The sequence below is a fragment of the Aquarana catesbeiana genome, linkage group LG03 (assembly GCF_042186555.1).
Source record: "Aquarana catesbeiana isolate 2022-GZ linkage group LG03, ASM4218655v1, whole genome shotgun sequence".
NCBI classification, from domain to species: domain Eukaryota; kingdom Metazoa; phylum Chordata; class Amphibia; order Anura; family Ranidae; genus Aquarana; species Aquarana catesbeiana.
The window spans coordinates 732,660,903-732,688,768 of record NC_133326.1 but is presented as its reverse complement, the minus strand read 5'-3'; the positions used below and the strand labels follow the sequence as shown (position 1 = coordinate 732,688,768).

Sequence of the window (27,866 nt, the reverse complement as noted above, 5' to 3'; positions counted from 1 at the left end):
GTCCACAACAGCATGAGACAACACACAATATATACATATACAATTGAAAAGTGCCGCGCTTAGGATAAAGTTAATAGGTGGCTGCCTCCCCTAATCAAGCTCCCCTAGGGAGAGCTTTAAATATATAAAAACAACAAAAGTGGGGGCAGTGGCACTACCTGTGTCAGACTATACGCAACCTGGCTAAATATACATATATACAACATTCCAGTGTGGCTGTACAGTGTGTCTAAATAGCATAGATCATAGTGGGGTTCTCAGTCACCCTGGGCCCCTAATGGACACAGGGTGATTTACACATGAGAGGGTCCGGGGAAGCTGGACACAGAGTTTCCAGAGCTCTCCAAGTTAAGCTGAGTTCTACAAAACCCCCACCCAAAATGACTCCTGTCACAACATGCATAAACACACATACTTAATGCTTACAGATACTGAGATATATATATATGCTCAATTACATACAGTACATGCACACACACATATATTCACACTCAGATACATGCATACACACTCAGATATATACAATCAGATACATGCATACACACTCAGATATATACTAGCGGCCAGTTTAACGGCTATGATTGCACCAAATTCAGTTGTTAACACCCTAGTAAATGACCAGATGGTCCCATGCTTGATTGACACTGGGTCAATCAGAAGTCACGATTATGGAGTATCAGATCTACACCCAACATTTGAGGACTTGGGATCAGTTGGACTCCTCCTGGCTGTCCCTGAAGGCAGCCAATAACCCACTGGTGGAAGGAGCTACCTAGGTGCGGATCCAGATAAATAACAAGGTAATGGCATCAGGGTCATGGTGACCTGTAGTCCAGTAAGCTCTGTAGTGCCTATCGTCCTGGACATGAATGTCCTGAAGGATCTGGACCTACCTTGCATTCAGACTAAGACTGAGTGATCAGGGAGGTGGGCACAGGCCTGTGGCCTGCGAGCTGTCTGGCTCAATGTTATCAAGGTTTTCCAGGCCCACCACCAGGCAGCTAGATGGCAGACTGAGCTGGTGGGAGAGGTCTGCACACCCCAAAACAAAAACTACCCCTGTTGCCCCTCTAAGAGGTTGTTTTATCCCTGTTGGTTAAAGCCCACAAGAAGCTGCAAGGGGCCAGGGTGCTTGGAAAGTGGTTGGCAGCCCACACCTTGCCAAGGGTTCACCAAGGTAAAGTGCTAGTCTAGCTCACCAACTTGGGAATCTCACTCATTCTGCTCCTGAAACACACCACCATCACAGTTCTCTATTTGGTACCCAGCCACTCATTTCCAGGGCCCAGCCAGGGGTTGAATCTGTGTGCCCCCCGTTGCAAGCCACCATGACCTCCTTGGATGAAATACAGTACAGACAATTACTGAATAACTGACCTTTTAAAGATTACCTTCTGCCTTAACATCTTCTCCATCAATTACTTGAACAACACCTATTGGTCTTTGCGATCAGTCAAGAGGACTACGACTGCACCCAATCCACACAGAGGATGCTCCACCCATCCTGGACCAATACCACCATATTGCTCCGGCCCTTTGCCAGGAAGTCAAGGACTTGATCCGTAATATGTTTCAGAGTGGGGTTTCAGAGTCGCAGTCCGTGGGTCACCCCTGTCATGTTGGTAAGAAAAAAAGATGGCAGCTTGAGGTTCTGCATAGACTATTTTAGGTTGAATGCCTGAACCCAACGGGATGCCTACCCCTTGCCCAGGGCAGAGGAGTCACTCATGGCACTGGGTCATGCCCAATACTTTTCTACACTTGTCCTGGCAAGCAGCTACTAGCAAGTCCTAGGTTGAGAGCAGGACTGGGAGGGGACATACTTTATCACCCCCATGGAACTATTTGAGTTCAGGGAAGCCTATCCCACACCCACCTAAGAACTGTCACTGAGCCACCCCCATCAAATCATGCCCCACATCTATTACTTTTTGTGCCTACACCCCCTTCCTTTATAAAGAGAGTCCCAGAGCTAAGGACAGGAGGGAAATGGGCGCAGGGACGGTATGACAGTGCTGGACAGCACAGTTGCCATTTTAAGAAGGGGAAGTGGTGTTCCCCCTTTAATTGAATAGGGGGAGGGGCTGGGTGAGGGTGGCACTTGAGCTTGTGAGAGGAAGGGAGAGGGGGAAGTGACGTCAGTTGCAGAGCGGAGGAGGAAGTGATTGGATGCTTCACCCTCACCGCTCCAGGTCCTCTTCCTTTACAGGGCAGTATGGTGGCATGGAGGGCTTTCCTACCCAGCTTAGAGCTGTGGTTGTGCACTGGGAGCATACAGGCGGTGTGCCCGGACCACAGCTGGAGCGGCTGACGGCGGAACGGCGAAGGGGAGGGAGGCGGCACCTCGTGGCGGCACGGCCGCCGGTAAGGTCTAGCCCGGCTGCAGGCCCTGGAGGCTCACAGAGCAGGCTGCATGTAGCAGAGATGAGTTAAAACCCCAACCCCCAGGGCACAGTGGAGACAGAGTAGCAATTACAGGGAGGAGAGTGGCACTCGACAAAGAGGCAAGGACGCAGCGGGGGGGGGAGCCCTGTACAGCGTACGGCTCTGCTCCCCAGGCTTTTACAGGAGCACAGTGAAAGTGGGCAGCCAGCCCAGTGAGGGAATACCAAACTGCAGGATGGGGGGCCAGACAGCCAGCATGGCCCACAGTCACACGCAGCACGGAAGAAGTTTCACGTAGAGCGCAGGGTTGTGGGGGGAGCGAAGACTGAGGCAGGTGACGAGGACCCGGTCCAACAGGAGGCGCAGGTGCCCCTCACAAGGGCCAACGAGCGGGTCTGGCGGGACGGGTCGGAGGACAGAGTGTGAGCAGCGTCACAGACCCACGGCAAACGGAGCGGGTCCATCAGTGATGCAGCCTGCAGTCGGTCGAATGACAATGGGCAGCGACAGGCATGAAGGTGAACGGTTCGGATCGGAAGGTGGCGATGAACAAGGACATTCAGCAGCGGTGGTTCCCGGAGTGACGGCTGGTGGGCCCTGGCCTGGGCAGCCTGGTGAGTTATTTCTTTACTTTTCTTTATACTTTACTGTATAGTCGGTTGGGTCAGGGTAGTCAACCAGGGCCATCAGGTTTAGGGGTAATTTGTGGGAGCCGGGGGGGGGACAGGTCTACTCCCGTTACACGGAAGAGATGGTATTCAAGGCAGTGCTTTGAGCCGAGCACAGGAAGTAGTCCTGGGCAGGCATGGGCAGTGACGCATTACACACCTCCGGCAGGGGGCACCCCCAGGGTTGCGGGAGATTCGGCTGCGACAGCCACGGGGACGGCCACGGCGGTTGGTGAGTCTCCCGGTTTATCAAAATAAGTTCCGAAAAGCCAGGGCAAGACAGGGGACGAAACTGCGGACTCGGTCAGGTTAGCGGATTCCGCGAAAGTGGTACACATCTGCTTTGAGGGCCCCCTGGAGCCCCACATGTGCAGACAGCAATACCAAAAAAATGTTCAAAAGGTGAATGTGTAGCGATAGTCACGTTATGGCATTCGTAGAAGTTCAACCTGGCCAGGTTGAAGCCAGAATAGAACGAGGAAGATTAGGAACAACGTAGGTATCGGTTGATTCCCCGTACCTCTGCCACTTAGATACAGGCGTTCGCCATATGGGCGAGCTTATTAGAGGAAAACAACCCCGAACAATGTTCAGCTCAGTTAGAACATGCAGGCATTGGTTAGCTCACTGGATTTATGGCGATGTACTTGGCTTAGGCGGGACGAATAGTTTCGGCAGCGGATGGCCGTCTGGCTGTCACTACGCTGGGCCCATATGGACATCAGCCGGGGGATGAAGCTGTATGGCAGCTTCGTGGGCTTCTAATCAGTTTCAGGCTAGTGAAAATTTGGCAAACTATCGAGTAAAAACACATGGGTTCAGGTGAGTGGGATCCCTTTAACTGTCCAGAGATTGTGAGAGCGAAAAAGTACATGCGTAGGTTTGGGTAGCAAGAGGTACTACGCCGGGGAGGTTGGAAAGGATGCTTTCTTTCCTAAGTAGATGCTCGAAGCGAGCAGCGGCACACATGTTAGGTCCCGCCTGGGGCTGACAATTTACGGGTGACCCTGGTCCATCCAGCAGTGGTTTTGAAAATACTAGGGAAGAAGGTTATTTTAGGGCTCATGGCCAGCCATCTTTAGTAGGCCGCTTCCAGGGAGGGTGGTCTCTCCACTGTAAGTGGTTCCCCAGAAAGAGCCCAACAAGCTCAGATTGATTCATCACCTGCCTGTCGGTAAGGTGGTCTGGTCAGTGATTCAATTGCTCCGGAAGAGGGGGGGGGGGGGTAACGTACACTTCTTTCAATGGAGCAGTTGCATAAGTGCGGCGGTATGGGCAGGGGTCATTGTTGGCAAAGTCAGACATTGTATGGGCTTTTCAACTATTTCGGCCAGCTTGCGGCTGATGAGCGGCATAGGGAATGGGGCACAGTAGGTGGATCGTTTACCACTGATGGGTTGCTCCATTTAGTGTGCCTTCTGCAAAACATTCAGCTCCTTCTTATAAGGGGCAGTCTGGGATGTTTTGGGTATCGAATCTGGCATGCATTAGATTGATCAGTTTGTTAGGGTTGGTCCAGTGGGTTACAATATCTACGCAGTTTTGTTAAAAGTTGCAAAATTTGGCAGTATGTTTCGGGGTTCCTTTAGCTCTGAGTACAACAGTGGGCCCTCACGGCAACATTATATTCCTGTGAATTGCAATTGATTCTATTGGGATGAATACGGGCTGCCGAGGGACAAGCCAGGAGGATAAAAAGACGAGGTGCAAGGGACCTTTAGAGTAGCAAGGTACAGTTACGTTAACTACAATATTTGCTGGGTAGCTGAGCGGGCTCGCTGCAGCATAATCCAAATGGGTATGGTTTATTTTGCCTTCGGCTAGGGACAGTAGCTACGGGAGTACGGGCTGCTACTCACGTTTAGCCGTAATGAGGATTACAGGGAGGACTTGCGGGTGAGGCAGGATTTCCTAGAATTGTACAGCGGGCGTGCTTTTGTAGGTCAGGTGCCATCAGCGTTTTTGACTTGGAGCTAGTCACGCATGCCGCAGGCTCCATGGGGCTGTTGCATTGTTTCAGGGGAATATGGAGCGCAGCCCGGTCCCCCCCAGCTGGTCGCTAGGCACGGTTTTTGCAGAACCTCTTTTCGGGTGGAATTGTTCCAATTGTAGCGGCCTTGAATATTCAGGGGGAATCCTTCAGCAACCAGAAGGTCTGAGGCAACTGGGTCGATTTGGAGTAGTACAGGTGGTTTATATACTGACACCGACATACGTGGCGGTGGTCAGGTTGTTGCGACATTGGGTACTGCATGGCTCACAAGGGATGCATTAATCTACGTTGTACTCTTATCAGGGTGTGATTACATTTGGTCTGACGCTTTGTCTCGTTTTCTGTGGGACAGGTTCCAGGAGTTGGGGATCATTAGCAGGCATTACATGGGGTATGTAGCAAAGGGAATTAAGCAACTTGTGCGTTTGGCTACTTGGTATGCCCACTCAAATGATATGGCAGGAATGCTTTGCTTTATTAATGGGATTGTCATGGCCCCAGAAGGTCATTATGCAGCCTATGCAGTTTTCTTAGTTATTAACGTGGTATTTGACAGGATATCTCAGCAGCTGCCTTTTACCACAGGTTGGCCTTTTTGGCCTTTCTTTTTACGTGTCAAGGGCAACGTTACCACGCCAAAGAGTTTAGGGTAAAACGAGTGGTGTCAGGGTACAGGATGGGTACAAGTAAGGGTATGGGAGGCACCCGGCCTCCGGTAAGATGTTACAGGTTGGTATACCAGTTTGGAGAAGCTCTACGTTCTTGTTTTGCATGGTCTTTATTACGGGCAGCATTTGCATTAGCTTACTTTGGTCAGGACATGCGGTCTGGGGTTTAGGAGTCCTTTTTTAATACGTTAGGACAGGTGCGTCCTTATCACATTTCCAGAGTGTAACGGTGTCTGAAGATGTGTGTCAGCAGCCGGCTATAAACCAAAAGTTTCTCTTGTCAGTCTTTTGGATGGGGGCAGCCATGGAAGCGTTCATGCCGGGTCTTAGACAGGAAGCGGTCCGGCGCATTGGTAGGTGTGACTCGGAGAGATGTTAAGTGGTACATTTCCCAAATCCAGGCGGTTGTATGTCTCACATGACTTTGGGCTGTTGTTACATTGTACTGGTGATCGATACTTTATGTGGTTGGTGCTGTCATGTATTTTTGTTCACAGGTCGGGAGGCGGGCCTGGTGGTTATACTTGGTTATTCCTAAGTTTTTTGGGGGGCCTGACGGGCGTAGGTTCGGCCGAACGGTAGGCAATCAAGCAATCCCAGGCTGTGGCTCAGGTCAGGTGCATTGGTCCCAGGCATGCGGAGAACAGGGTGTTGGGGGAAGTACGCAGGTTCTCCTGTTTGTACAGTGCCCTGGATGTTTTTTGCTGCTACGTGTGGGGAAAATGGTATGGGAGCCAGATCTATGTGGGACCTCATTCGTGACGTAAAAGGTGAGTTGTTATGTTTGATGGAGCTGGTTTTGGTTTTTCATCAATAAATGGGGGTTGGCTATACGCCACGGTGAGCTGTAGGTTGATCCATGGAGGGATCTGTGTAATTGTGGGGTACATCTTAATGATGTGGGGAATGTTTTTTGTGGGCACTGGACCTTCCAGGAAGGTATACAGCGAGGGCTGAGGGTGTGGGGGCGCACGCAAGGGTCAGGGGTTACCCCTTTTGTGCTGTGGCAGTGTTTGGTCGCTGGAGAAGGAGAAGATAGAGGTTACATTTATGGAACATGTTGTACCCATACATGGGATGGGGGTTGTTTCAGACTAAATTTACATGAACTTTTCTAGCAACCTACGCTAGGAGGGCACTACACACAGAAACTCCCAACTGTCATTTCCTGTGCTGTATGTATGGACTCTGCACAGTACCACTTCTCTTGTCCTGTATGTCGGGTTTAATTCTCGGTATCTGTTCTCATTCTGTATGTATGGACTCTGCACAGTACTACTTCTCTTGTCCTGTATGTCAGGTGTAATTCTCGGTATCTGTTCTTATTCTGTATGTATGGACTCTGCACAGTACTACTTCTCTTGTCCTGTATGCCGGGTGTCAGTGGTGTTTTGTTACAGGAAGTTGTAGTGATATATTTGTTACAATCAGGTGAATAGTTTCAGATTACATCATTCTCCTTCTTCCTACTATTTCACACTTGACTCCAGCTCAGGAGAAGAGCGAGAGAGGAAGAGAGACAGCAGAGAGTGGAGGAGACTCCACCAGGAGACATCAGACCACAGAGGAGAGACAGCAGAGAGCAGAGGAGACTCCACCAGGAGACATCAGACCATAGAGGAGAGACAGCAGAGAGCAGAGGAGACTCCACCAGGAGGCATCAGACCACAGAGGAGAGACAGCAGAGTGCAGAGGAGACTCCACCAGGAGACATCAGACCACAGAGGAGAGACAGCAGACAGCAGAGGAGACTCTACTAGGAGACATCAGTGCACTGAGAACAGACAGCAGAGCGGAGGAGACTCCACCAGGAGACATCAGACTACAGAGGAGAGACAGCAGAGAGCAGAGGAGACTCTACTGGGAGACATCAGTGCACTGAGAACAGACAGCAGAGCGGAGGAGACTCCACCAGGAGACATCAGACCACAGAGGAGAGACAGCAGAGAGCAGAGGAGACTCCACCAGGAGACATCAGACCACAGAGGAGAGACAGCAGAGAGCAGAGGAGACTCCACCAGGAGGCATCAGACCACAGAGGAGAGACAGCAGAGAGCGGAGGAGACTCCACCAGGAGACAATCAGACCACAGAGGAGAGACAGCAGAGTGCAGAGGAGACTCCACCAGGAGACATCAGACCACAGAGGAGAGACAGCAGACAGCAGAGGAGACTCTACTAGGAGACATCAGTGCACTGAGAACAGACAGCAGAGCGGAGGAGACTCCACCAGGAGACATCAGACTACAGAGGAGAGACAGCAGAGAGCAGAGGAGACTCCACCAGGAGACATCAGACCACAGAGGAGAGACAGCAGACAGCAGAGGAGACTCTACTGGGAGACATCAGTGCACTGAGAACAGACAGCAGAGCGGAGGAGACTCCACCAGGAGACATCAGACCACAGAGGAGAGACAGCAGAGAGAGGAGGAGACTCCACCAGGAGACATCAGACCACAGAGGAGAGACAGCAGAGAGCAGAGGAGACTCTACTGGGAGACATCAGAGAGCATAGGGGAGAGGTCACTCCAGTACATCGGAGAGGTAGGATGAAGCAGATGTATAAACTATTCAATATGTCAGGAGAACACAGAAGGGGTCAATGACTCCCATACTGGGGCACTTTGTAGGACTGAAATGTATTGTATTTTGTGGGTTTATTTATTAGATATATTTCAGTCTGTGGGATGTTTATGGCCAGCTTTAGGGATCCCAAACATTCCCTGAAAGATAAAATTAAAAATTACAAACAATAAAATCAATACAAATATTTTTTTTTCAAAAATATCAGGAGGTTCTAAATGATCCCAGCTTAAACTGGACCTACTAATCCCTTATGGAAGCATGCAGCCTGGGTACAGCCCCCTTCCTGAACCATACCAAGCCCATACATGTCCTCAACATTGGGGAATATCTTCCTAGGGAAATGCAGCTTGTGCTCATGTTGATGAGGGCAAGGGCCTCTTCCCCACAACCCTGGCTTGGTGGTTGTGCGAAAGAGTGGGTGGCAGGCTTATCTGAACCTGGAAGCATCCTTTAAAAATAAAGGGGTCCCCAGAGACGACCCCATCCATGTGAATGAGTAAAGGCTGGGTACACAGCACACCTACTCATTCACAAAAAAGTGAAAGGTATATAAAAAAATTACGGAAATTCACCTTGTAACAAGTCCTTCATTACAAATTCTTATCCCCCCAGCAAATGTTCCACAATGTAAATCTACCATTAATTATATTGTCCAATAATGTATATCTATGTCAAACACAATGAACGACTAATACCAACCCACCAAAAAAAAAGCTGATGTGATCCACTCCAATGGCTGCTCGGCCTCAAATGATAGCTCCAGCTGATGACAACTGAGTATAAACACATGTAAATGGAGAAGATCATGTGTGGGCTTCATCGGACCTTTTCTGTCGAAAAATCTGACGGACCTTAGAAATAGAAGACAAAAACAATAATGAGGGCAGAAACAATCAAAGCTTAGCACCACATCTTTTACGAACAAAAAAGCGGGAAAAAGGGTTAAACAGCCCCCGGAACTTTTAAGGTGCTTATATTATAGGTTACAGTATAGAGTAGATAGACATGTACAACTTATCCATAAAAAAGATTTTCATTACAATTGATACAAATTACACAACATGGTTAAAAAATATCTCAGTATCCACATCCAATAATGGGCAGACAGTAGAAAAAATACCACTCAATAGATACCACTCAACATGTTTCGCTCATTTGGAGCTTCCTCAAGGGGTTTTGGTATAGATTATGGTGTTCTGCACATCTTTCTCCTGTTTAAATGTGCAGCCTATTTGTTTTGTGACAATTCATGCAAAAATATATCTATAAACATCTGTGTATATACATTGTTTGTACAAAAATTGAATAAAAAATGTTTTCTCTTGTGAAAAAAAAGGATTTGAAGGAGATCACTGGTATCTTGAACGTAGGACACAAGTCCCTTGATAGTTTGAAGATCAATAAATATAATCTCAACTTTACATTTGAGCTCAGCCATCACAAATTATCCTTTCTGGATGTTCAAATCCTGGTCAACGAAGACGGTAGCATAGGAACAACCCTGTATCAAAAACCTTCTGCAGGTAACTCCTTGCTCCACGCCACCAGCTCCCACCCTGCATCTCTTGTAGCAAATGTGCCCTATGGGCAATATTTGAGAATTAAACGAAATTGCAGTGCAGATTCGGATTTTGAAAGGGAAGCCAAGCTGCTGCGGTCTCGTTTACAAAAACGAGGCTACAGCAATAAATGTCTTAAGAAAGCCTATTTGAAGGCCAAAAACCAAAATAGAGCCTCTCTCCTACATGACCCCAAATCCAAAAAGGCAAATCCAGGTGTTTGACTAATCACCAGATTCTCGGGTCAGCACCGACAGGTGGGAGATATTATGGGAAAACACTGGTACCTTCTGATGGGAGAAACAAACATCTGAAACCATACCCTAAAATCATCTTCAGGCGATCTCGATCTATCAGGGATACCTTAGTACACAGCCATTATGATACCCAAACCGAGATTCCTGGTGAATTTAAAAAGGGCAGTAGACCCTGCCTTAAATGCAACTTTTCTAGGTTTATTTACGCTGCGCGTAGCATTCTGCTTCCCAATGGCCGCCTATTCAAACCTAATTTTTCGGTAACATGTCAATCAATAGGCAATTACATCATGCAGTGTGAATGTCAAATGTTTTATATTGGTAAGACCAAACCACCTTTTTTCTGTCGAATAAGGGACCCTGTCTCCCTGATACATAAAAAAAGAATGGAAACCCCGATAAGTCGGCACATTGGTTTATATCATAATTTTGATAGCAGTAAAATGCATTTTTTTTGGCTTAGAGCATATCCCCCCTGGTGATAGGGGAGGTGATTATGACAAGTTACTTCTACAAAGAGAGGCACGTTGGATACATGATTTATCAGCTTTAAAGTATCCTGGCCTCAATGATGCCTTTAGTGTTAATCCTTTTCTTTAAATATTTAAAAATCAATAACCAAGCCCAATACCTTCTCATTCATTTTTTTCCTTTTCCTCTTTTTTTTTCCTTTTTTCTTTTCAATATATATTTTTGAATATTGTAATATTACTGTGCATATATACATGTTCTTCCCTATATGTCTGGTACTTCTCAATCTCTTTACAGGCTGCCTCTAAATTATTTCTAAACATTATAACCACCATTGCTAGTAATAGCATTAATCAAGCATCACTTGGGCCCTCATTATCTGTATTCCTGTCCTCCTATTTTATGGCTCACACGGACCCCAGGGGCACCCAATGAAGTGTGCGAGTAATCAATCGCCTTTCATTTGGGAGCCCTAGAGGTGTTAGCCCCGTGGACAGTCATGCTGTGGATATTACAATTATATTTATATATTTTGAATGTGCCATCTTTTAATCAAATAATACCTTTATTGTTACTCATTTATTTAGATCCTTCCCTTTTCTAAGATGGTGCCGCTGGCCTTTGCCTTGACAAATGACTTGCTCGGCCTATTCCACTCTGCCTAGATATTTCCCTCCTTTAAGATGGCGCTGTCGGCTTTTGCCACGATGAATTACGCGCTCTGTATACCTTATCCCTCTGCACATGCGCATTGTAGGTAATGACGTGGTTAGCGTCACGCCATGATGCCTCCGCCCTTCCCTTTTCCGCATGCCCCCCCCTGGGCTTCCTCATCACACATCCGCATCCCGGTTGTGACGTCAGACGCCACCGGGATGGAAGGACTACAAGAATGCGGTCTTACACCGCAATCCTCTGTCGTAGGCTCCCTGTCCAGGGGAGAGGCTGTTTCTCTCCCATCCCATGCCTGCTTGAACTATCATCATAGGTAAGTGTTCTATATGTGACTCGGTTTGATCTCTGAACGGTTTACACATAGGGACCTCATTTGACCAGTACTTTTTCTATTTTGTTTTTTAGTTGTACCCTTGTGCATCCACATCTCTGGATACTATTAAGTTCTCCTTGACCCTTTAATTGCTGGCTAGGAATCTCCACATTATGGTGATTCAAAACTGCTGTTTATGCTTGCAGTGAGGATTTTTTGCCTCTAGCAAAAGACTTTTGATTCCACCGAAGGTAACCTCTATGTTAACATGGTGCTCAGACCACTCAATAGATACCACTCAACATGTTTCGCTCATTTGAAGCTTCCTCAGGAGTTTTGGTATAGATTATGGTGTACTAGAAATGATAAGAGGAACATGGATGAGATATCATATTACATAATAAAATTTAATTTACAATTTAGAATATATAAGTATATATATATGGATAACATGTCATATATAACTGTAATCAGCTGAAGAAATCAGAAAAATCAAACAACAATCAGAAAATCAATCCATCAAGATTAGTTATCTTGCCAAAGGATTGAATATGAATTATATTGGTAAAGGAATATTACAGATGAATAGCATCAGAAATACAAGACATCAGGTAGGTCTCTCACACCTTCTTATTTCTTTCTATTAAGGACATATCAATTCTGTGTCCTTCTGTGGCCATATTGGATGGGAACTTTTGTTTGAGAGACCTACCTGATGTCTTGTATTTCTGATGCTGTTCATCGGTAATATCCCTTTACCAATATAATTCATATTCAATTCTTTGGCAGCCTCGTAAGATCACTAATCTTGATGGATTGATTTTCTGATTTTCTGTTGTTTGATTTTTCTGATTTCTTCAGCTGATTACAGTTATATATGACATGTTATCCATATATATATACTTATATATTCTAAATTGTAAATTAAATTTTATTATGTAATATGATATCTCATCCATGTTCCTCTTATCATTTCTAGTACACCATAATCTATACCAAAACTCCTGAGGAAGCTCCAAATGAGCGAAACATGTTGAGTGGTATCTATTGAGTGGTATTTTTCTACTGTCTGCCCATTTTTTGATGTGGATACTGAGATATTTTTTAACCATGTTGTGTAAATTGTATCAATTGTAATGAAAATCTTTTTTTATGGATAAGTTGTACATGTCTATCTACTCTATTTACCCTATACTATAAGCATCTTAAAAGTCCAGGAGTTGTTTAACCCTTTCTCCCTTTTTTTGTTCTTAGAAATAGAACATGTTTCAAATCTTTCCGACGGACTCAATTCCTATTGAAAAAAACGTTCGTCTGTATGCTAGTCCGACTGATGAAAAACAATGCAAGTGCAGCTATTGGCTACTGGCTATTGAACTTCCTTTTCTAGTCCGGTGGTACGTCAGCACATTAGAATCTATTGGACTTTGGTGTGATCGTGTGTAGGCAAGTCCGTTTCAGAGGAACTCCAGCGAAAAGTCCTTTGGAGTTCATTCCGACGGAAAGTCCGGTCGTGTGTACGCGGCATAAGTTTAAATAAACCAAATACAGCTTTGGACTGAATACGAACCCATATATATGACAGCTTCCCCTGTCAATGGTTGTTAGGGAAGCAGCGGGTACCGGCACCTGCAGCATCATTAGCAACCATGACATCACCTGGCCCCTTTCAGGGCCGTCTTTAATATGGTTTGGGTCCTGGGCAAACATTTTTTTTGGGCCCCCCCCAATGCAATTTTGCTCTTCACCCCAACATCTCAAAAACCAGACACACACATAAATTATCTAAAAAAAAACTTTGCCGACCCCCTTCACAGCAGACCCATGGTGTCCTCAGTTCCCTTTCATGTCACAGCACTTCATTATATTGCAGCCTCTTCACATCACAGCACCCCATTACATTGCAGACATTTCCACATTATGGTGCCCCTTTACACATCACAACACCCCAATTACATTGCAGCCATTGTCACATCACACATTCACATGTAGGTGTTTTGGCAGCCCACATTTGTGCAGGCACAGCAGCCCATCCGTTTGAATGGGCTGCCCTGCCTTTGTTTCCTGCAGAAAAAAGGTGCATTCAGCATTTTAAAAATGCAGTGGCCTTGAAATCAATTCTTCTTTTGCACCATGCGACTTACCTGCAGTTCCTGCACACACAAACGCACTGTGTTTTTAAACCAGCAAGGCCCAAAATAAGCCCATCAAGCAGTTAAATACACTAATGCCATCTATGTGCTGTAATGCTGTGTGCTTTGTAATAAAAAATACAGCCACAGCCTCACTCAGCCTTAGTGGCGGCTGCTACTCAAAATTTTTGGGGGGGCGCAAAATTTTTTGGGAAAAAATAATCAATTGCAGCCACTGTGCCATCAAACCCTGCCACTGTGCCCATCAAAGGCTGCCACTGTGCCCATCAAACGCTGCCACTGTGCCCATCAAGCGCTGCTACTGTGCCCATTAAACGCTGCTACTGTGCCCAACGCTTCCACTGTGCCATCAAATGCAGCCACTGTGCCCATTAAATGCTGCCACTGTGCCATCAAACACTGCCACTGTGCCATCAAACACTGCCACTGTACCATCAATTGCAGCCACTATGCCAAACACTGCCACTATGCCAAACGCTGCCACTGTGCCCATTAAATGCTGCCACTGTGCCCATCAAATGCTGCCACTGTGCCCATTAAACGCTGCCACTGTGCCATCAAATGTTGCCACTGTGCCATCAATTGCAGCCACTATGCCAAGCGCTGCCACTGTGCCCATTAAATGCTGCCACTGTGCCCATTAAACGCTGCCACTGTGCCCATTAAACGCTGCCACTGTGCCATCAAACGCTGCCACTGTGCCATCAAATGCTGCCACTTGCCCATCAAACGCAGCCACTGTGCCCATCAAACACAGCCACTGTGCCATCAAACGCTGCCACTGTGCCATCAATTGCAGCCACTATGACAAACGCTGCCACTGTGCCCATTAAACACTCCCATTGTGCCCATTAAACGCTGCCACTGTGTCATCAAACGCTGCCTCTGTGCCGTCAAACGCCGCCACTGTGCTCAATAAATGCTGCCACTGTGCCCATTAAATGCAGCCACTGTGCCATCAAAGGCTGCCATTGTGCCCATCAAACGCTGCCACTGTTCCTATTAAATGCTGTCACTGTGCCCATTAAATGCTGCCACTGTGCTATCAAACGCTGCCATTGTGCCCATCAAAGGCTGCCACTGTGCCCATTAAATGCTGCCACTGTGCCCATTAAATAGAGCCACTGTGCCCATCAAACGCTGCCACTGTGCCTATTAAATGCTGTTACTGTGCCCATTAAATGCTGCCACTGTGCCCATCAAACACTGCCAGTGTGCCCATCATATGCTGCCAGTGTGTCCATCAAATGCTGCCAGTGTGCCCATTAAATTTTAAAACTTTCTAGTCTGTTCCAGTTCTACACATGGGGTGCGACGTGGGAGCCAGGGGAGGAGAAAAAAAATCCTACCTTGTCCTCCTGGCCAGCTCAGCTCCAAATCCGCACCACGGTCTGACTCCTCCTACCGAGGCCTCTGCACTCGTCCGAGTCCGATCACATTCACATACACACACTTGCTTGCAGGCTGCATAGCAAGGGGCAGGGCCAGAGCGTCAGTGGTGCTCAAGGCCCCGCCCACCCGCAGCCTGCTCCTTGACACTGGAACTGCTGCACTGTGTGTGCGTGCTGCTGAGCAGCTGATGCCGGTTGATATCTGTCTGTGACAGACAGACAGTGTGGGATCTTCAGCGCTGATTTGTGGGCACCGCATGGGCTTAAGGGGCAGCTCTGCTTTGGGCCCCAAACAGTAAAAGGGCCCTGGGCAGCAGCCCTGTTTGCCCTGCAGTGAAGACGACCCTGGCCCCATTATTTACTGGCCAGGAATCCCCAGCCATGTAAACAAAGGGGCAATTCTAGCGTGACATCATGGACCTGAGCTTTTGTAGGAGGCCTTCCCCCTGCCAATACGAATTGGGGATTGGTCAGGGCTCCCCACATGAGCTCCCTGCCACTCCAGATCCCAGCCCTGCCCCTCTTCCAGAAGATTCTCCCTGGAAGCAGGGGGGGGCGCTCAAGAACTGAAGCACTGGTGGTCACACCGACTGCTACACTAAACACTCCCTGCCCGCCAGATCAAAAACAGACCTACCATGCAGCATAGGCCTGCCTAAATTTACCTGCCTGACAGCTATCACAAAAATCCTCACTTCTAGCACCTACCCAAGGTAGAGGGTGCTACATCAGTTAATATTGATAACTCCACAGTCTTTCCCTCCCCTCAGGTAAAGAGTCTGGGTGTCATCCTCAACAGTACACTATTCTTCCAATCCCACATCAGTAATGTCACTTGGTCAGCATATTTCCATTTACACAATGGCCTCCGTCCATTCCTCACACCCAACAGCACTGCTGTTCTCATTCACAACCTGGTCACTTCCTGCATAGATTATTGTAATTCCCTTCTTTTTGGACTTCCTCTCAAGTCTCACCATAAACTACAACTTGTTCAGAACTCTGCTGCTCATATCATCAATAGAACGCCCTCCTCTGGTCACCATCACTCCTGTCCTTCAGCACCTCCACTGGCTTCCGGTCATATACCATATTGATTTCAAGATTCTGTTACTTACCTTTAAGGTCATTCACAACCTCGTTCCTCCATACCTTCCTGAACTTCTGCATATCACCAGACCCTCCCGTACTCTCAGGTCTTCTTCTTCCATCCATCTCAATGTTCCATCTGCCTGCCTGACCACTATGGGACTGAGAAACTTTAGCCGCTCTGCCCCTCCACTTTGGAACATCCAACCACCTGACATCCACAATATTGACCTCTCCCCCATCTTCAAATCACGTCTCAAAACTCATCTCTTTACACTCACATATTCTGTCTAACTTTATTGATTTGTTTTTGTAATTTAATGGTTATGTAATTTATACATTATTTATTTTTTGTTGCTCTGTTGCTATCCTTGTAAGGTGACCTTGGGTGTTCTGAGAGGCGACTATAAACAAAATGTATTATTATTATCTGGGGGTCCCCTTATTGTTAACCGCTTAAGGACCACCCCGTGTACATATACTGTGGCAAGGTGGCCCTTTAGCGCAAAATCACATACCTGTACATGGTTCTTTTCTTCAGGCTCTGGGGCGCGCGCACGTGAACCACCCAGGGCTGCTGTTAGAAATCACGGGCCCCATACAGCCTACCTGACAGAGGCCCCCCCCCCGGCCAGAAGTGACTGAGGATATAGATTTTATCAGTCCCTTTCTTTGAATGAATTGGAAGCCCTCTGAAGCTTCTTGCTCATTCACAAACTGAAGCATAGTAAACACCGTTTACTATGCTTCAGCGAAGAATGGACACAGGATTGATTGGTACCGATCACTCACTGTGTTCATTCAGGAAAAGAAGGGGCTAATTCATTTTATATTTACTGGCCACTTCCCCTGCTCTCCATCTGGAAATATCCCCCTGGGTGCCTGCAGCAGCTTCTGGCAGGAGAGGAGAGAAGGGAAGCCAGCTCACTGCGGGGGAAAGGTGCACACAGGGGGGCCCGGACAGCAGATGGAACGGGTGCATGTGCTAGAACCAATCCTCTGTAGTGCAGCCAGAGCGTTGTAGGGTAAGGCAGTAGTGGTTTAATATCTGCAATAAAACCGCACAGCTGGTCCTCCTGTTCGGCAGGTGACTGGGCCCCCCTTTTGAACTGATGGGTTAAGGGCCCAGTACATATGATTTATCTTGTAAATTTTCACCCCCCATTTTGAACTGATGGGGTCCGGGCCCAGTAAATATGATTTAGCTTGTAAATTTTCAGCCCCCCTTTTGAACTGATGGGGTCCAGGCCCAGTACATATGATTTAGCTTGTAAATTTTCACCCCCCCATTTTGAACTGATGGGGTCCGGGCCCAGTACATATTATTTAGCTTGTAAATTTTCAGCAGCAGCAGATTCTAATTCTCCCTCTTAACTGTGTGAGAAAAACATGGGATTGTGGGTAAATCTTATACCCATAAACACATGTTTTTTCCTTGTAGATAAGAAGGCTGGGCTGGAAGGGAGTATTTGTCTTTTAGACACACCCCCTTCTATGACACTGCAGTGAGAGGCGTGCCTCCACCGCAGCATTTTTATTGGACAGCTGGGGCTAATGGTGCTTTACCATTGGTCCAAGACTCCAAGCTGTCCATTGAGCTCAGTGCCTCTGACAAGAAGTGAGGAGAGGCACTGTGAGCTCATCCTCTCAGTCTGCTGCAGAGTGTGCCAGCTTCTATTTAAAACTGGCCACTCTGTATGTAGCTTCTGACAGGCTGCACAAGGAGCCCCATATCTCCGGTTGTAGGAGCCCCAAATTTCAGCTACCTACCCCCCAAATTTGGGGTCTCTGTGACCCCAGGTTGCCAAGCTATGACCCTCGAAGCTTGATCTTTTCTTTTTTTGTATGTTCATGGCAGGAGAGGCTCTGCCTCACCTGTCTCCCCTGACTGCATGTCCCTGATGTACAGCTACCTGATCTGGCACAGAGCGGCTGCCCTGAGGCAGTTAATGTACACGGGGCGGCTGCTAAGAGGTTAAAAGAATTTCACATTTTAAATGTATCCCCCTAAAACATCACTGAATTCACTGATCCCCACCAAATGGAATAAAAAATGTTTTGTTTTTTTTTTTGTAAACCCCCCCCAGGCAGTGCCCGGACCCCCCCCCCCCTTCCCCTGTCATTTGTTTGACAGACCGTTGGCTATCAGTTTAAAAAATGGTCAGAACATTTTTTGTTTTGTTTTGTGTTTTACCATTTGGCTCCCATTGGGGTTCAGATTCTACACTCGAATTTTAGTCATGTTTAGTGAACCCCGCTTAAACCGAACCCGAGTACATTCATCCCATCCCTACACAGGACCCCCCTATATATGAGGGCTGAGGAAACCAATCACCTCCACTCCAAGGTATGGAAGAGATTGGTGTTATAGGAAGGTATGGAGGAGATTGGTGTTATAGGAAGGTATGGAGGAGATTGGTGTTATAGGAAGGTATGGAGGAGATTGGTGTTATAGGAAGGTGTGGAGCAGATTGGTGTTATAGGAAGGTGTGGAGGAGATTGGTGGTATAGGAAGGTATGGAGGAGATTGGTGTTATAGGAAGGTATGGAGGAGATTGGTGGTATAGGAAGGTATGGAGGAGATTGGTGTTATAGGAAGGTATGGAAGAGATTGGTGTTATAGGAAGGTATGGAGGAGATTGGTGTTATAGGAAGGTATGGAAGAGATTGGTGATATAGGAAGGTATGGAGGAGATCGGTGTTATAGGAAGGTATGGAGGAGATTGGTGTTATAGGAAGGTATGGAAGAGATTGGTGTTATAGGAAGGTATGGAGGAGATTGGTGTTATAGGAAGGTATGGAAGAGATTGGTGATATAGGAAGGTATGGAGGAGATCGGTGTTATAGGAAGGTATAGAGGAGATTGGTGTTATAGGAAGGTATGGAGGAGATTGGTGTTATAGGAAGGTATGGAGGAGATTGGTGTTATAGGAAGGTATGGAGGAGATTGGTGTTATAGGAAGGTATGGAGGAGATTGGTGTTATAGGGAGGTATGGAGGAGATTGGAGGTATAGGAAGGTATGGAGGAGATTGGTGTTATAGGAAGGTATGGAGGAGATTGGTGTTATAGGGAGGTATGGAGGAGATTGGTGTTCTAGGAAAGTATGGAGGAGATTTGTGTTCTAGGAAAGTATGGAGGAGATTTGTGTTATAGGAAGGTATGGAGGAGATTGGTGTTATAGGAAAGTATGGAGGAGATTTGTGTTATAGGAAGGTATGGAGGAGATTGGTGTTATAGGAAGGTATGGAGGAGATTGGTGTTATAGGAAGGTATGGAGGAGATTGGTGTTATAGGAAGGTATGGAGGAGATTGGTGTTATAGGAAAGTATGGAGGAGATTTGTGTTATAGGAAGGTATGGAGGAGATTGGTGTTATAGGAAGGTATGGAGGAGATTGGTGTTATAGGAAGGTATGGAGGAGATTGGTGTTATAGGAAGGTATGGAGGAGATTGGTGTTATAGGAAGGTATGGAGGAGATTGGTGTTATAGGAAGGTATGGAGGAGATTGGTGTTATAGGAAGGTATGGAGGAGATTGGTGTTATAGGAAGGTATGGAGGAGATTGGTGTTCTAGGAAAGTATGGAGGAGATTTGTGTTATAGGAAGGTATGGAGGAGATTGGTGTTATAGGAAGGTATGGAGGAGATTGGTGTTATAGGGAGGTATGGAGTAGATTGGTGTTATAGGAAGGTATGGAGGAGATTGTTCTTATAGGAAGGTATGGAGGAGATTGGTGGTAAAGGAAGGTATGGAGGAGCTTGGTGTTATAGGAAGGTATGGAGGAGATTGGTGTTATAGGGAGGTATGGAGGAGATTGGTATTATAGGAAGGTATGGAGGAGATTGGTATTATAGGAAGGTATGGAGGAGATTGGTGTTATAGGAAGGTATGGAGGGTGTTCTAGGAAGGTATGGAGGAGATTGGTGTTATAGGAAGGTATGGAGGAGATTGGTGGTAAAGGAAGGTATGGAGGAGATTGGTGGTAAAGGAAGGTATGGAGGAGATTGGTGTTATAGGGAGGTATGGAGTAGATTGGTGTTATAGGAAGGTATGGAGGAGATTGGTGTTATAGGAAGGTATGGAGGAGATTGGTGTTCTAGGAAGGTATGGAGGAGATTGGTGTTCTAGGAAGGTATGGAGGAGATTGGTGTTATAGGAAGGTATGGAGGAGATTGGTGTTATAGGAAGGTATGGAGGAGATTGGTGTTATAGGAAGGTATGGAGGAGATTGGTGGTAAAGGAAGGTATGGAGGAGATTGGTGTTATAGGAAGGCATGGAGGAGATTGGTGATATAGGAAGGTATGGAGGAGATTGGTGTTATAGGGAGGTATGGAGTAGATTGGTGTTATAGGAAGGTATGGAGGAGATTGTTCTTATAGGAAGGTATGGAGGAGATTGGTGGTAAAGGAAGGTATGGAGGAGCTTGGTGTTATAGGAAGGTATGGAGGAGATTGGTGTTATAGGGAGGTATGGAGGAGATTGGTGTTATAGGAAGGTATGGAGGAGATTGGTATTATAGGAAGGTGTGGAGGAGATTGGTGTTATAGGAAGGTATGGAGGGTGTTATAGGAAGGTATGGAGGAGATCGGTGTTATAGGAAGGTATGAAGGAGATTGGTGGTATAGGAAGGTATGGAGGAGATTGGTGTTATAGGAAGGTATGGAGGAGATTGGTGTTATAGGAAGGTATGGAGGAGCTTGGTGTTATAGGAAGGTATGGAGGAGATTGGTGTTATAGGAAGTTATGGAGGAGATTGGTGTTATAGGGAGGTATGGAGGAGATTGGTGTTATAGGATGGTATGGAGGAGATTGGTGTTATAGGAAGGTATGGAGGAGATTGGTGTTATAGGAAGGTATGGAGGAGCTTGGTGTTATAGGAAGGTATGGAGGAGATTGGTGTTATAGGAAGGTATAGAGGAGATTGGTGTTATAGGAAGGTATGGAGGAGATTGGTGTTATAGGAAGGTATGGAGGAGCTTGGTGTTATAGGAAGGTATGGAGGAGATTGGTGTTATAGGAAGTTATGGAGGAGATTGGTGTTATAGGGAGGTATGGAGGAGATTGGTGTTATAGGAAGGTATGGAGGAGATTGGTGTTATAGGAAGGTATGGAGGAGCTTGGTGTTATAGGAAGGTATGGAGGAGATTGGTGTTATAGGAAGGTATGGAGGAGATTGTTCTTATAGGAAGGTATCCGGCGCTCACCACGAGGGTTATGAATACAACCTTTGACCTACAATGAATGATCCATATCTTCAGGGTGTGTCTGCAGCATTTCATAGAGAAACCGGTTTATGTAGTCAGTGTCTTGAGACAAGAGATACCTGGGCAACATTCTACAATCACACAGAGATTATCTGCTCAACCAATCGGCTTCCTTCGTACATTAGTAAATAAAGGAAAAGAGGCGTGTCCAGGGGAAGAACGCGCTAAAACGACGAGAAGAAGAGCCCAGGGCTGTGAAGGGACTTTTGGTGCCGTTATTATTAATAATAATAATATTAGTAGAATTATTATTACTGATACTATTGTTATATTATTATATTACTAATATTATTCTATTTCTATTACTATACATACTGTTGTGATATTCTGTGTATATAATATTGGACTCTCGGAGACTGGAATACGGGACTCCCTCTAAGAGAAGAACCAATATTGTACAGAACTTGCCTGAGGATTACATTCTACATCCTTTTCTCATCTACAATCCGATACATCACTACATTTATCATGTGACCGGAGACACCGATTTGTAGATTATAAAGAATGATTATTATAATTATTACTGCAGATTATAGACACTGACTATCCCCACACAAGACATTGCAAGGATGGGAAATAACAACTAACAAAACCTTTCCGAAAAGTCATTCCAGCACATAAACCTTTTATTATATAAAGAAAATAAATATAAAATCATACTTAAGTCGAAGAAGGAATAATATAAAGTTGATGACGGTAAACTGACATCATTATGCAGATTGACGTTCATATTACTATCTCTCACCTGAACAATGTTTATAAACAATGTTACTTTGTATCTGTCTATCTCCTGTCTGATCAATGTTTATAAATAATGTTACATTGTATCTCTCTGTATCCTATTTGATCAATGTTTATAAACAATGTTACTTTGTATTTCTCTGTCTCCTGTCTGATCAATGTTTATAAACAATGTTCCTTTGTATCTCTCTATCTCCCATCTCATCAATGTTTATAAATGAAGTTACTTTGTATCTCTCTATCTCTCACTTGGACAACGTTTATAAACAATGTTACTTTGTATCTCTCTATCTCCCTTCTGACTAATGTTTATAAACAATGTTTCTTAGCATCCCTCTATCTCCTGTCTATTCAATGTTTGGGGTCCCAGGAGGAGGGGATAGCCCTGAAGCTGGTAGGTAGGTGGGGAGAGGAGGGGTCGGAACTCTCCGGTTATATAAAAGTATTTGGGCGTCTCCTCAGTTCTCCATATTACTTTTATATAAAAGCCCAGAACCTGTATAATAAAATCATCTCATAGCCGCTCCTCTCACCTGGAGATTGTGGTGATCGGGTCTCTATTTGGATGTACCAGACACGCCCAAGGAGACAAATTACTTCTCTAGAACTTTTCCTCCTGATTTTTTGTTTTTTTTATATAATACAATTTTATATTGTAGAATGACTTTGTAGAAGGTGTGAGAACATGTCATTGTTTCCCATCCTTGGAAAGTCTTGGTGGACAATGTGTGGGGATAGTTAGTCTCTATAATTTGCAGCCCTGGTCAGGGTCACCGGTCACATGATCAGTGTCACTGGTCACATGGTCAGGGTCACCAGTCACATGGTCAGGGTCACCGGTCACATGATCAGGGTCACCGATCACATGGTCAGTGTCACCGGTCACATGATCAGGGTCACCGGTCACATGGTCAGTGTCACCGGTCACATGATCAGTGTCACCGGTCATATGGTCAGTGTCGCCGGTCACATGATCAGGGTCACCGGTCACATGGTCAGTGTCGCCGGTCACATGGTCAGGGTCGCCGGTCACATGATCAGTGTCACCGGTCACATGATCAGGGTCACAGGTCACATGGTTAGTGTCGCCGGTCACATGGTCAGTGTCACCGGTCACATGATCAGGGTCACCAGTCACATGATCAGTGTCACCGGTCACATGATCAGTGTCACCGGTCACATGGTCAGGGTCACCGGTCACATGGTCAGTGTCACCGGTCACATGATCAGTGTCACATGGTCAGTGTCACCGGTCACATGGTCAGTGTCACCGGTCACATAATCAGTGTCACATGGTCAGTGTCACCGGTCACATGGTCAGTGTCACCGGTCACATGATCAGTGTCACCGGTCACATGGTCAGTGTCACCGGTCACATGATCAGTGTCAGCAGTCACATGATCAGGGTCACCGGTCACATGATCAGTGTCACCGGTCACATGATCAGGGTCACCGGTCACATGGTCAGTGTCACCGGTCACATGGTCAGTGTCACCGGTCACATGGTCAGTGTCACCGGTCACATAATCAGTGTCACATGGTCAGTGTCACCGGTCACATGGTCAGTGTCACCGGTCACATGATCAGTGTCACCGGTCACATGGTCAGTGTCACCGGTCACATGGTCAGTGTCACCGGTCACATGGTCAGTGTCACCGGTCACATGGTCAGTGTCACCGGTCACATAATCAGTGTCACATGGTCAGGGTCACCGGTCACATGATTAGGGTCACCGGTCACATAATCAGTGTCACATGGTCAGGGTCACCGGTCACATGATTAGGGTCACCGGTCACATGGTCAGTGTCACCGGTCACATGATCAGGGTCACCGGTCACATGGTCAGTGTCACCGGTCACATGGTCAGTGTCACCGGTCACATGATCAGGGTCACCGGTCACATGATCAGTGTCACTGGTCCTATGATCAGTGTTGTGATAAATGTTGTGAAATAAAGGATTGTACAATGGAAAATGAGGGTAGAATATAATCTTCCGGAAAGATCTACTCAACTTTGGTTCTTTTTTATGGACTGTAATTTTTATTACAGTCTCATAGATAGTTTACATGTCTGACAGGATATACACAGAGCATGATAGTAATAATAATAATAATACTACTATTAATAACATCAACATGTGAGTCCCTTCTGATCCCCGGGCTCTCGCTGTCATCATTATAACCAGTTCTTCCCTTGATTTACCTCTTTTCCTTCATTTACTGAGATGTGGAGGAAGCTGATTGGTTGACCAGATCTTACAATGTTCACTGGATATCACCTATTCCTTAAAAAATGCTTAATGCCCACGTTGTGGATCATATCATTTAATGCCAAATACAGGATTTACACCCCTCATAGCCATTCAAGGAAAAAAGACCATGCCCCCCTTCCCCTTTTTACTTTGTAACTTTTCTCTTCCAAATAAACTTTCAGAATATTTCACCATGAGGAGACGTTGTTGGTTTCCTTAGCTCTCATGTACATGAGGGTCCTGTGTAGGGATGGGTGAAGCCTTCCCCGGGTTTGGTTCAAGGTGGGTTCAGCAAACATGGCTTATCGGCATAACTTTAGATGGATTTCACCTGGGAATCTGACTGCAGCGGATTCACGGCTCAAGTTAGTTAAACGCAGCTTTTTTCTGCCAGATTGTATTTCAAAAAAGTTAGAGCATCTAGAGGGGAGGAAAAAAACATTTAGTTTAATCAAACAGATACATCAAGGTGGTAGCAATTTATTGTGTCTGTATCCACCTAGTAATAAAACTGTTATGCCGCGTACACACGGTCGGACTTTTCGTCTACAAAAGTCTGACGGACGCCGACGGACTAAAGCTGGCTGACTATCCGATCGTGTGTGGGCTTCCCCGGACTTTCAGCGGACTTTCAGCGGACTTATCCAGCCTCAAATCTGCTGGACTTTAGATTTGAAACATGCTTCAAATCTTTACGTCGTAACTACGCCGGACCCAGAAATCCGCTCGTCTGTATGCTAGTCCGACGGACAAAAAACCACGCTAGGGCAGCTATTGGCTACTGGCTATGAACTTCCTTATTTTAGTCTGGTGTACGTCATCACGTACGAATCCGTCAGACTTTTGTGTGATCGTATGTAGGCAAGTCCGTTCGTAAGAAAGTCTGCCGCAAGTCCGCCAAAAGTCCGCCAAAAGACCGTCGAAAGTCTGTCGGACAGGTTGTCGGACTTTTGTAGACGAAAAGTCCGACCGTGTGTACGCCCCATTAGTGGTGTTTGTATATAACTTACTGTAATAAATATTAATTGATTTTTTGACAGCCTCAGTCTTTTCCAGGGGTCTCCAAACTATGGCCCTCCCCTTTGGTGCCTCTCCGGGCTTTCCCGTCCTGGCAGAGAGTTCGGGGTCTGATACAATTGTTGAAGCGGCTTACAGTAGAGGTGATGGGAGACCAGATCGTCTCCGATCCTCTCTATGGTCTAGGACAGGGGTCTCCAAACTATAGCCCTCCAGTTGTTCAGGAACTACAATTCCCATCATGCCTAGTCATTTCTGTGAAGGTCAGAGTTTTATAATGCCTCGTGGGACATGTAGTTCCGCAACAGCTGGAGGGCCGTAATTTGGAGACCAACACTGATATTGTTGCACTCTTAACCACTTTAAGACCAGGCCTTTTCTGGAACCTTTTGCTTACTAGATTAAATTAGATGTAAATGGACTGTGGGCGGTCTTGAAGAGCTTTGCTTGGCAAATTAACTCAAAATAATAAGGTCAATTAAATCATTAAATAATTATTTATGTATTGAGGCACTGTAATTCGATGTATTTAGTTGACTAAATTATTCATTTAGGCATTCTCTGACATAACAGAGAAAACTGTAGGTGCATGTAGGTTTCTTAGTTAAAGGGGTTGTAAACCTATGTGTTTTTTCACCTTAATGCATCCTATGTCCACTGTGCCCCAGTCCCCCTGTTTTACTTACCTGAGTCCCGAATTTCCGTAGGCGCTTCCCCGCCGTCCTTCTCTCCATGGAGTCCCAGCTTTGGGTTCGATTGATAGCAGTGCAGCCATTGGCTCCCGCTGCTGTCAATCAAATCCAATGACGCGGGGGCGGGGCCGAGTCATACACTCTGCGTCTATGGACGCCGGGTGTATGACTCAGGTGAGCACCCACAAGGTAACCTCCTCGGGAGAGAGCTTCCCAAAGGGGGTTATCTAATGCAGGGAGGAGCCGTGGGACGCCAGAACAGGTGGATTTGGACCACTCTGTGCAAAACAAACTGCACAGTGGAGGTAAGTATGACATGTTTGTTATTTAAAAAAAAAAACACAAACCTTTAGGCTCGGTTCACACTGGGGCGACTTGGGATCCGACTTGTACGCCCTCAAGTCGCCCCAGAAATAGTCTCAATGGGAGTGAACGCTAGCGTCTTAATAGACGCTACTGAAGTCGCTCCGACTTCAGAGCGTACTCCCTGTACTACTTTGATCCGACTTTGATCCGACTTCAGCCTATTGACTATCATTGAAGTCGGATCACCGTCTCGCATGATCCGACTTCGGCATGCGACTTGTGCTCAGATGATCTTGAGGGGGAACTCCGTGCCAAATTTTAAATAAAAATCCGGCATGGGTTCCCCCTCCAAGAGCATACCAGGCCCTTGGGTCTGGTATGGACCTTGAGGGGAACCCCCTACGCCGAAAAAACGGCGTGGGGGGTCCCCCCCAATCCATACCAGACCCTTATCCGAGCACGCAGCCCGGCCGGACAGGAATGGGGGTGGGGACGAGCGAGCGCCCCCCCCCCTCCTGAACCGTACCAGGCCGCATGCCCTCAACATGGGGGGGTTAGTGCCTTGGGAGAGGGGGCGCGTTGCGGGCCCCCCCCCCCCAAAGCACCTTGTCCCCATGTTGATGAGGACAAGGGCCTCTTCCCGACAACCCTGGCCGTTGGTTGTCGGGGGTCTGCGGGCGGAGGGCTTATCGGAATCCGGGAGCCCCCTTTAATAAGGGGGCCCCCAGATCCCGGCCCCCCACCCTATGTGAATGAGTATGGGGTACATCGTACCCCTACCTATTCACCTAGGGAAAAAGTGTCAATTTAAAAAAAAAAAACTACACAGATTTTTAAAGTATTTTATTAGACAGCTCCGGGGGTCTTCTTCCGACTTCGGGGGTCTCTCCGGGTCTTCTCCGCGCTCTCCGGGTCTTCTGCCTGGCTCCTCCGCTCTCTTCTGCTCTTTTGCCGCTCTTTTGCTAAAGCGGAGGAGCCCGGTCTTCAATCTTCTGCCCTCTTCTCTTCTTCTGATGTTGACACGACGCTCTCTCCGGCTAGAATGCTCTCTGTGCGCTCTGCTGTGACTTATATAGGCGGTGACCCCGCCCCCTTATGCCGTCACAGTCCCTGGGCATGCTGGGACTATGACGACATAAGGGGGCGTGGTCATCGGGTGATGACCACGCCCCCTAAAACGTCACAGTCCCAGCATGCCCAGGGACTGTGACAGCATAAGGGGGCGTGGTCACCACCTATATAAGTCAGAGCGGAGCGCTCAGAGTGCATTCTAGCCCCAGAGAGCATCGTGTCAACATCAGGAGAAGAGGGCAGAAGGCAGAAGATTGAAGACCGGGCTCCTTCGCTATAGCAAAAGAGCGGCAAAAGAGCAGAAGAGAGCGGAG

General features: G+C 46.7%; 2 protein-coding genes across 3 annotated transcripts in view; one reads left to right on the top strand and one right to left on the bottom strand.

Moving 5' to 3' along the window:
• The window catches only part of LOC141133839 (E3 ubiquitin/ISG15 ligase TRIM25-like), a 135,803-nt gene that overhangs the window by 7,645 nt on the left and 100,292 nt on the right, over nucleotides 1-27,866 (bottom strand).
• Nucleotides 1-27,866, top strand: part of LOC141133842 (phospholipid scramblase 3-like) — a 599,764-nt gene that overhangs the window by 557,506 nt on the left and 14,392 nt on the right. Inside the window, exon 1 of one of the 2 annotated variants that reach the window (XM_073623416.1) lies at nucleotides 7,496-8,257. The exons of the other annotated variant lie outside the window; for it this stretch is intronic. The gene's annotated coding sequence lies outside the window, so the exon portion shown is untranslated. Of the gene's footprint in view, nucleotides 1-7,495; nucleotides 8,258-27,866 lie in introns of those variants that run through there. 2 annotated transcript variants of the gene reach the window in all.